General features: G+C 39.3%; 1 long non-coding RNA gene and 2 other non-coding genes across 3 annotated transcripts; all 3 read left to right on the top strand.

Moving 5' to 3' along the window:
• Positions 1-855: 855 nt before the first annotated feature.
• Positions 856-1672, top strand: LOC145029085 (uncharacterized). The gene is made up of 2 exons (XR_013676363.1): positions 856-973; positions 1387-1672. It is a non-coding gene; the product is annotated as an uncharacterized LOC145029085 (long non-coding RNA).
• On the top strand, positions 1030-1127 carry LOC145033251 (small nucleolar RNA R41). The gene has a single exon (XR_013677483.1). It is a non-coding gene; the product is annotated as a small nucleolar RNA R41 (small nucleolar RNA).
• On the top strand, positions 1405-1506 carry LOC145033243 (small nucleolar RNA Z103). The gene has a single exon (XR_013677476.1). It is a non-coding gene; the product is annotated as a small nucleolar RNA Z103 (small nucleolar RNA).
• Positions 1673-10621: the final 8949 nt, after the last annotated feature.

Below are 10621 nucleotides of genomic sequence, written 5' to 3'. Positions count from 1 at the left end.
TCATGATAATGATAATAATATAAGTGCTAGGAGCAGAGCATCATAGCCTTACTAGAGATAAAATAAGACTAACACAAAAGACCTAAGTTAATTAAGATGGATATTAGGTACTATCTCATTGAGAATACATGTGAGATATACACGAAGAGTAGAACTATGACATCCGTCCCTAGTCCGAGAGTATGGATTAGGCATAATCATTTGTCCTTGGTCCGAGAGTATGGATTAGGCATAGTCATTAGTCCTTGGTCCGAGAGTATGGACTAGACACATTCATTCATTCTTGATATGAGAGTATAGATTAGATATAATTATTTATTCATAATCCGAGAGTATTAATTAGGTAAAGGCATTCATTTCTGAACCCGAGAGTATGGATTATGTGAGGATCGGTGGGATGGGGTAAATTGCTTATAAGAGATATATTTGTCTATTGCGAGTTTTGATATATATATATATATATATATATATATATATATATATATGTGTGTGTGTGTGTGTGTGTGTGTATATATATATATATATATATATATGTGTGTGTGTGTGTGTGTGTGTGTGTGTTTGTGAGTGAGTGAGTGTTATAATTAGACTATTGTAGTTTATCGGATTAAGTCTTTCTAAATTCATGTTCCACATATAGTAACTTACTTTCTACTACTTCTCAAATACATTACTACCATCACAAGGCGTGTAAAATACTAGTTTACTCTAAATTCAACAATAATAAGAAGAAAAAAAGTTACGCTTTAAAAGAGAATGTGAAAAGGAAAATTTTGATGGGACTCAAATGTACATAACCACAAAAAGAGAAGGGGCGAAAAGCAACCATTCATATTTCAAGGTCATAATCTATAACTTGGGTTTTTCTTTTATGCCCTAGAGCGTATACACACATTACAGCCGCTTACAGAAACGCATATATAAACACACACAACCCATTGATTCTAAATCCCCATCGCAGACCAGATTCCAGGTAACTTGGTTTCGTTTTTTCTTTTAGTTAATAATCGACCTATGTCAGAACGAAGTAGAGATGCTGTGATGATGAAATCTACCTATTTTATGATGGAAAACTTGATTTTCTGCTTGTGATTAGAAACAACCAATGGATCCTTCTGAGCATCCTACTATCTCTCTCTCTGTGTTTTTTTTTATTTGATTTATGCCTCTATAATATGCAATTGATTTTAGTTTGTCCTTGAGGTGATGAGCAAGTTGTCGGAAAATACAATGTCGATCTAAAAATACTTCCAGACTACAATTATCTGATCAATGATTTAAACTTCTGTTACTCGTTATTATGTTGTTTTTGAGTCTTCTGGATCTGTATTTTAAGACGAAAGTAATTTTCGGATTTTAATTTCCCGGAGTTCGTTTATTTATTAGGTATTAATAGGGAAAGGGATGGAAGTGATGATTATTTCCCCAGATGATCGAATTTGATTATACTGTGCGCTATTTAAACATTCTCTTTTTTAGAGAAGCCAAGCCAGAAATCTGATCCATTTATTTTCCAATTTGTATAATTAATTTGTATCTTGTACGAAAACAAATTAATTTGTATCTTGTACGAAAATTCGTTTTTAACGTATAAGAATGAAATCGAAAAGTATTTGTGGACAACAAATATTCGATTAATGGTGAATGGATCCTGATTTGTAATTGTTGTTAATTTTTGTGATGTTTTGAGTCAAAAGTATCGTGGGTCCTCGTAAATAAAGAGTTGAGAATGATGAGCTAGCTGATTATTGTTCTCTGCAACAAGATTGAAATCGTTTTCGCCATGTGGACATAAGAATCACGACGTAGCAAGCAATGATTAATGACTTCAATGGTGAATACTATTTAAGAACAAGAATAAAGATGTTTTAGTTTGGCTTAAACAAGCATGGGGATTAGGGGTATGTATGGGCCGAGTCGAGCCGAATACTACCAAGCTTGAAGCTTGGCTCGACTAAAATATTCGAGCTCGAAACTCGGCTTGAACTTGACTCGAGCCTTGATTTTAAGCTTGAGCTCGGGCTCGTGAAATACTCGACAATCTCGAGCTCGGTTCGGCTCGACTAATATTTTAAAAAATCAAAATCACTAAATTGAGTAAGAAATATTAAACATTCCACATGTAAATGTCCAAATTACCAAAAAAACCACTATTAATCACTTAATATCAATATAACATCAACCATATATGTCATAAATGAATAATTATAAAGAAATAATATATATCTTATGAATGAACAATTATAAAGAAATGATATACATGTAATTAAATTATATTAAGCTTGACTAAGCTCGCGAGCTTTACGAGCTGTGTATTTTTGTACTCAAGCTCGGCTCGATAAGGAACTTGAGTAGTTCGAGCTCGGCTTGATTAAGATCGAGTCGGTTTCGAGTATTTTCCAAGTCGGTCTCGAGTTTCTTGCGAGTTGGTTTGTCTCACTTACACCCTTATGGGGCTTCTTGGATTGGACTTGATGGGTTAAACAAGCATGGGGCTTTTTGTATTAACATTAACCAGACTTAAACTAATTAACTTTGTAATAATTGATAATTTCTAATCAGTTGGTATTAAATATAGTATTAAATTAGCAGATAATATGGCAAAATTGAATTTGAGTTTTAATGATCTTCCTAAAGCAAATATATAATTTGTAAGACGAATAATCTGCCTTATTTATTTATTTTTTGAAACGGTTGAGATTTTATATAGAAGACCCCGCTAGCAAGAAACTAAACGAGGTCCAAATAGTTACCGCAAATACATATCAAGAAATAGAAAAAGGGGATACATTCCAATTATCCCAACTACAAATACTTTTTTACCTCTACATTTGATCCAAAGATAAACTAAGGACTTAATATTCTTGACCGTTTGATTAGGATAACTTGTCAATCGTTGAAAGCCTCTATTATTCTAAGATTTCCAAATAACCCATTAAGAGAAATTAAATAAAACAGTCTCGTTTATAGGAACATTAATTAAGAATTAAATAAATCTGCCTAATCTTATGATATCAATTTATGGGAACGTTAACTAAGAATTAAATAAAACAGTCTCGTCTAGATAAACAAAATGTTATGCTTTTGAAGATAAGTTGAAATAAATAAATATTGTTTTTTTAGAAAGACGAAATGATATTAAAGGCCATAGCCTAGAAGAGATAAGGTTGGGCAAGAAGAACAAAAAACATAATAATAACATTATCAATCAAAATTGTAGAAGACATATTTCTTCCTCTCCAAAGACACCAAAAGAATCCGTAAACAATCTCCCCTACTGTGCGTAAATTCTGTCAAGGCAGATTATACCGGTTCAAGGTCCTCCTTAAAGTGGCGGCAACAAAAGGGGAATCCAGGAGAATATGATTCGTGTCATCTATACCAATATCACAAAACTGACAGGAACAATTAGGGACCGAAATACCCCTATGAGAGAGGGCCACTGCTGAAGGAATTCTATCAAGGCAAGTTCTCCAAACGAAATTGATAACCTTCATCGGGACCCCCTTAAGCCAAATCGTAGGATTCCGCAAAGGAACCGTCAACTTGGAGTAAAAAAGAGTCTGGATATCATGAACATAAAAATTCCCATCAGCAGAAAGTCTTGATTTTCCATATATTCGTCCCACTACCGGTAGCAATCAAATATATACAATTTTGAATTTTCATCAGATCTGACACCCAGAGCCGCTTTTAGGGACTTTTTCCCAATCGCCTTCGAAATCACCACCTGAAACTCTCTCAACAATAAGACAAGACTTCTTCTCGTCAATAGCAAAAAGATATGGAAATCTCGAAGCCAATGTACCCTTACCCGTCCAGTCTTCCAGCCAAAACAGGGTGTTATTCCCAGAATTGACCATGTACTCAAAATAGACGTAAGCTTAATACCCAAATCCTTAGCAATGTTCACCACCTGCACAACATTAAACCAAACACCAGGAAAATACTTTTTTGTGAGTAATCCAATCGACTCTCTAGAATTGTTATGAATGTCACTTATGATCCGTCGCCACAAAGAGGTTAGGTCATTTTTGAACCTCCACAACCACTTTAAAAGAAGAGACCAATTCATAGACGCTAGAGAGCCAATACCTAACCCACCACGAGTTTTAGGATCGATAACCACATTCCAAGCAACCCAAATAATCTTGTTTTTATCTTCGCATCCACCCCGAAAGAATTCGCCTACGAATCTTCTCAAGGATGTCAATAATGGACTTAGGAGCCTTGAAAAGGGAAAAGAAGAAAATAGGCAAACTCCCAAGAACCGACTTTACGAGGGTTAACCGACCGCCAAATGAGAGAGTCTTGGCTTTCCATGCGGAAAGCTTAGAATTGATCCTATAAATAATGTGATGCCAATTCCGTTTAAGGTTCATGTTGGCACCAACTAGAACCCCCAAGTATTTAAACGGGAGCACTCCCGCTTCACAACCTAAAATATGTGCGCAAGTAGTCATCTTATTCTCCAAAACGCCAATCCCAAAGACCTTGGATTTATGGAAATTCACTTTTAAGTCGGATGCAACGTGGAAACATTTAAGAATCCTAGCTAAGTTGACAAAGTTGGAGCTTACTCATAAATTGTAACTTCGTTTTTTATATTTCGCCCTAGTTTTAAGAAACGCATAAAAAAAACTTAAAACCCTAACCTACACCATAGATAAACACAAGTGATTGATTCCCAAACTCCATTGTTGGTTTAGTTGTAAGTAACTATTTGTATTTTCGTTTTGTTCGTATGAATCTTGCACACATATATGCACTTGGTTTTGTGTTTTAGTTATCTAATGTTTTTTCATTGTTAATAATTGAAGAAGAGATAGAAGCAATGTTGAAAACTATCTATTTTACGAAGAAAAACTTGTTTTTCTCCTAGTGATTAGAAACCACCAATGGATTCTTCTGAACTTCCTACTATTTATGTGTTTTTATGCCTATTAGCAATTTGGTTGTCATTAAGGTGATGATGAAGCTGTCGATTATGTCGACTGCAAATTGCTTACAAATACAATTATCTGATCAATAGTCCAAAATCTAAACTTATGTTTCTTGGTTTTAAGAAAAAAAAAAATATTTATAAGCATACATTAAATTTTTTATTTTTGTTTTTAGTTATTGAAATTCACTTACCTAGATTTGTTTTCAAACATGTAAGTTTTATATTTGAATTTTCCAAAACTAATTTATTATATTAAAGATAAGGAAGAGATGATGATGAGGTGTAAAGACTTGATTAAAATGGCTGGAGAAAGAATGTCCTCCTCTTGAGAGAATGGTCAGAGAAAGAATGCTACCCTTGATCATAAAATGCTCCGTTGTCAAAATAATTCCAAGTCCTTAACGTGACCACGCATTTGCCAAAGTGATCAGCCACATGGAGAATGCACTCATAATATGGGGAATACGTTGATGGGTCGGAGTATGTGTTGGGTTGATCATGGAGGTTCAAGGATGTGTTTGCCATGTTTCTGAATGCGCTATAATAGCTCAAGGGTGTGCTCCAGCATGGAGAATGTGCTCTTGATGATGAGAGAATGTACTGCCTAGTTGCATAGAATATGGCTATGCATATCCCTCAAGGATGAAAAAAAACTTTAGATTTGTAAAAGTTTCATTAATAATAACACAAAAACAAGTTACTTGTCATCCTTTACACATGTTTCACTCTCATTTTTTGGAACAATGGAATTCTATTAAAATACTAATAGGGAGCTAGAAAAGACGATTACAACAAAATATAAGTTAAAGCATGATTATGTAATAAAAAAAACTCTAAAATAGCTTAGCTTTGTTGTAACAACCCAATTTTCACGCCCAAAAATTTCATTTAAAATAACTGGTTTGTAAAATATTTATAGCAAAACATCATCCGATCATATCATTTCATAAAACATATTACGTGTCTGAAAACCCAAAACAAGAAAAAAAAAATGTCAGAGTACAATTCTAGAACATCTCATAATGCGGAAATCCAAAGTGTGTGTGTGTATGATGTGCCACTACCGCGCCGGCTCCTTCCCCTTCGCTGAAGAGGTACCTGAAACCAAAACTGAAAACTGTAAGCACGAAGCTTAGTGAGTCCCCCCATCGTACCACATACCATACAATCATATCACATACATACTGCCAGACATTTCTGGGGTGTCCGACCTACCCGGTACGACCATTCTGGGGTGCCGACCTACCCGTGCGGCCATTCTGGGGTGCCGTCCTTCCCGTGTCAACCCATTCTGGGGTACTGACCTACCCATGTCGAGCCATTCTGGGGTGCAGACTACCCTTCGATCCTAACAACCAAACCTCGGCGACTATTTCACCCCTACTACTACTATCACATATAACATAAACATATTATCAGACATATCTGGGGTGCCTGAGCTACCCTTCGATCCTAACAACCGAACTCGGGGACTAGTCCTCTCCTCCTACCTCTATCGCATATAACATAACAAGCCAGCATGCAAACATGTCATCACATACTGTCAGACGTACCTGGGGTGTCTGACTACCCTTCGGTCATAACGACCGAACTCTACTACTATAACATACAACATATCATGCTAGCATATAACATATCAGGTGGTAACAAACCTAGATGATATCACAAAGACAATCATCTATCATACGTCTCCTACTAGTGGGCCGGCATTGTGGCCTTAGACCCACTGCTACTGGAAGGTAACTCACCTGAACTGTTGAGCTCTGCTAATAACCCTCTGGCTGCTAATTGACAACCTTCTGAGCCGCTGCTCCTCTAGCTCTCTGAGCTACCAATATCAAAATGATACTTAGTCTGACAGTCCTTCAAAAGTCAACTAAGTCACTCTGGTCAAATTCAAAGTCCTGGTCACAGTTAACCTTCCAGGTTGACCCTACTCGCCGAGTCAGCCTACTGACTCGCCGAGTTCAAAAGTTCTGAAACCCTTTCATTCGCGACTCGACTCGCCGAGTCAGACCATGACTCGCCGAGTCTACTGATTTCTGAGTTCTGTCCTATCCAACTCACTGAGTCTTCACCCAACTCACTGATCCGAGTCTTAACTAGAAGGGTTTGGGGTTTCGCGACCTGACTCGCCGAGTCCAAGGCATACTTCAACACACTCGCCGAGTTGTTCATCCAACTCGTCTAGTTCCTCCCAATCTTCATGCTACTCCCCGAGTCCACTCGAATGACTCGCCGAGTTTATTCAGTCCTTCATGCATTTAGAGGCTTTTTGAGTCATATAGGGACTCCAAACTGTAGATCCACTCTTCCAAGGCCTATTCCTCACGTAAAGTTTCAAACTTTACGTGTAGCTAAGGAGATCTAGGCCCAAAACACTCCATACTCGGGTTTAAGACAACCATGCTTCGCCTACACCCCTAAGACTGATACTTTATGACTCATTAGGACAGAATACACTTAGATCTGAAGTAGCAACTTCATATCTGGACTTCTAACTCCAATTGGCTCTAGGACAAGGCATAAAAGCCCTAAATCTCATGACAAAAAGGAAACTATGAGCAAAGGAGTGAAGGTAATGACCTCTTACCTTCAAATGCTCTGAAAAGTCACACCAACACTGGATCCAAGGCTTCCTCTTGCACCACTATGAACTTCCTTCTCTTCCAAGCTTTAAATCACATCACCAAGGCTAGATCTTTTCTCAAAAACGAATATGGTGGCTAGGGTTCGATGTTCTGGATGAGAAGAGGTGTAAAAGAACCCTAAGGAAGAGAATGAGGTGCTTAAATAGTGCACAAAGTCCCGGATTTAGGGTTTCCTTCTTCAGACCGGACTCGCCGAGTCCATTCTCCGACTCACCGAGTCGGTCACTTACTCCTCAACCCGGATCGCGCTCGGGCCCGTCGAGTTTCTCCCTGGACTCGACGAGTTGACCCTTTGACTTAGGGTTTTCTTTCCTTTATTGGACTTTCTGATTTTATGTGTTACAACTCTCCCCCACTTAAACTAAACTTTGTCCTCGAAGTTTCTCTACGGCCACTCGCCCTGCCAACTGCCGTCAACCCTCTGCTTGGTTGGTCTATCATCCGCTGACCACCTTTGTTGGCCTTTCTGCTGGCCATTCTGACTAACATTATACCTTGTGGATAAAAATCTCGGGTCAACCCTGACCCTGAACATTCTAGGAACACAACCTGCTCGACTGACAAACCTTCTGATACTCCTCGAGTACTTATGTTGAACACCTTAGGGGTTCACCCCTTTCTTTTCCTTGCGTGATTTCCGGCCTCTCCAAGACAACGCTCCATAACCAACTACTTCTCTCACACTGTGAAGGACCCATCCTTCACCGAATCTAGTACTCCCGCTACTCCCAGTACTGGTCATTACCGCTAATATCCACTGGACACTTCTCGCTACTATAACTTAGTATTGAGCACCCATCAATCAACTAGTCGAATTCTACCATAGTCTGCTTTCCATTACTGCCACTGACTGAAAATTTCTGCTGTCCCTTATCCGCCTTTCGGATGAACCGAGACCACCCTGGTCCTTACTGATGTATCCATATCTGGGTTACCGAACCCCTACCGGTTACTACACCCCATCGCAATCTCCTAGTCGCTTTCAACGACTTCTGAAGACACTTCGACTATCTATAATTGTTCCACCCACTCTGCCACTCATACTGAATCGATGCTGCTGGAACCAGCCTGCTTATCTCTCATCTGACTACTCAAATTCCAATAACTCTAGCCTTCCATCCTGAAAGAAAGGCTACCTGCCTAATTATCCTTGCAAATCACTTATACTTGGCAGAAGACTCAATTGATCCTGCTGAGAGGGACTTGCCATTTCAAATCGACCAACTATACCGTCAGTACTTGCATTCCAACACAAATACTAATACTGGCCATCACACTGCAACTATCTGAAACACTGAACTGCACGAAACACTGAACTACCTGAAACGCTGAACTGACTGAAACATTAAACTGACCGAAATGCTGAACTGCCTGAAACACTGAACTGACTAAAACATTGAACTGACTGAAACGCTGAACTGCTATATTGCTACTTCCTAAAATATATCAAGACCTTCCTGGTCTCCAATCAACTGTCGGTTATCTGCAACCCCGAGTTCCAACTCAACTGTGGAGTCCAAGGACTCCTCACTTAGTCGCTCCCACGACTTCTGAATGAAATCTTTCTCTGGAACTAGTTTCCACTAAAATGATGGCTCCCAGACTAACGGTAGCCCATAACATACACAAACCCAAGCGGTAAGTCACTTCCCTGATCTCATAACTGTGGTGACGATCCACTAACAAATCGCCGACTTAACCATAGCTGAACCATTTGGGAATACGAAATCCAACCCGTGGATTCTCATATCCTCATTGCTGCACCCTAACTGGTGGGTACTACTGCTTCCCTCGCGTCCAAACAACGCGCTCATGCTGACTACTAACCTAACGAATGCCCTGGCTACATCCGCAGACTTACAACTCCTTAATACTATCTGGCTGCTAGCGAATGTTACGGCTACCCCCGCAGACTTACAACACTACTATTATCTGACTGCTAGTGAATGCTACGGCTACCCCTGCAGACTTACAACACTCTACTACTATCTGACTTCTAGTGAATGCTACGGCTACCCCCGTAGACTTACAACACTCTACTACTATCTAACTACTAGTGAATGCTACGGCTACCCCCGCAGACTTACAACACTCTACTACTATCTGACTGCTAGTGAATGTTGCGGCTTCCCCCGCAGACTTACAACACTACTACTATCTGACTGCTAGTGAATGTTACGGCTACCCCTGCAGACTTACAACACTCTACTACTATCTGACTGCTAGTGAATGCTACGGTTACCCCCGCAGACTTACAAAACTCCACTACTATCTTTTCTTCTCAGAGTCTGCATACTCTTACCTTTGTATACTCAGACGGTTCTCCCCCACTTAGATCCGGCTAACTACTTACTACTCACTGGTCAAAAGGATTCCCCATCCTTCCTTCCATGAAAAGGGGCAATCCACTGCCCGCCCACAATTACCTCTGTTGGCGCTCCAACTAATCCTTACCAGATCCGAACCATTCTTGTTAACTAACCGAGCACTCTTCAGTCCTTTAGCGTATTTGCTTTAGTGACTGCATCCTGAGAACCTGCGTTTAGGGTGTATAGCTCCAACCCACTTCCTTATTGTCCGATAGCTACCCCACTAGAAGCTCTAAATTGTCACTACTGAGGATATAACTGATCAAACCCAAATGACACTTTCTGAAAGTAGTGAGGTACTACTGAATCTTACACATACATGCTACAGTTACTATATCCGGAGTAATCTGCTCTAGATGGGATGACCTCCAACTATCATTCTAACATCCAAGGTATGCAATTGGCATATACTCAATCACAAACAGTCAATATAATATTCACAAATACATGCTTACTAACATCGATGCAGTATCATAATAATAGAGTCACCACCAAAAAGGGAAGAATTCAAACTACATACCTGCGATCTAGTGCGGTTCGATCTTGACTTTCTGCGGGACGATGGGCGCCTGACCCTGAACTCTCTCCACCACCAAGACGGGACAGAGAGACTTGAAATGACCCAAATGGTGACAATGAAAACATCTCTGATCCTG

This window comes from Lactuca saligna, chromosome 2 (assembly GCF_052625555.1).
Source record: "Lactuca saligna cultivar CGN05327 chromosome 2, ASM5262555v1, whole genome shotgun sequence".
In the NCBI taxonomy this organism is placed as follows: Eukaryota; Viridiplantae; Streptophyta; class Magnoliopsida; order Asterales; family Asteraceae; genus Lactuca; species Lactuca saligna.
This window is presented reverse-complemented; position numbering and strand designations above follow the sequence as displayed.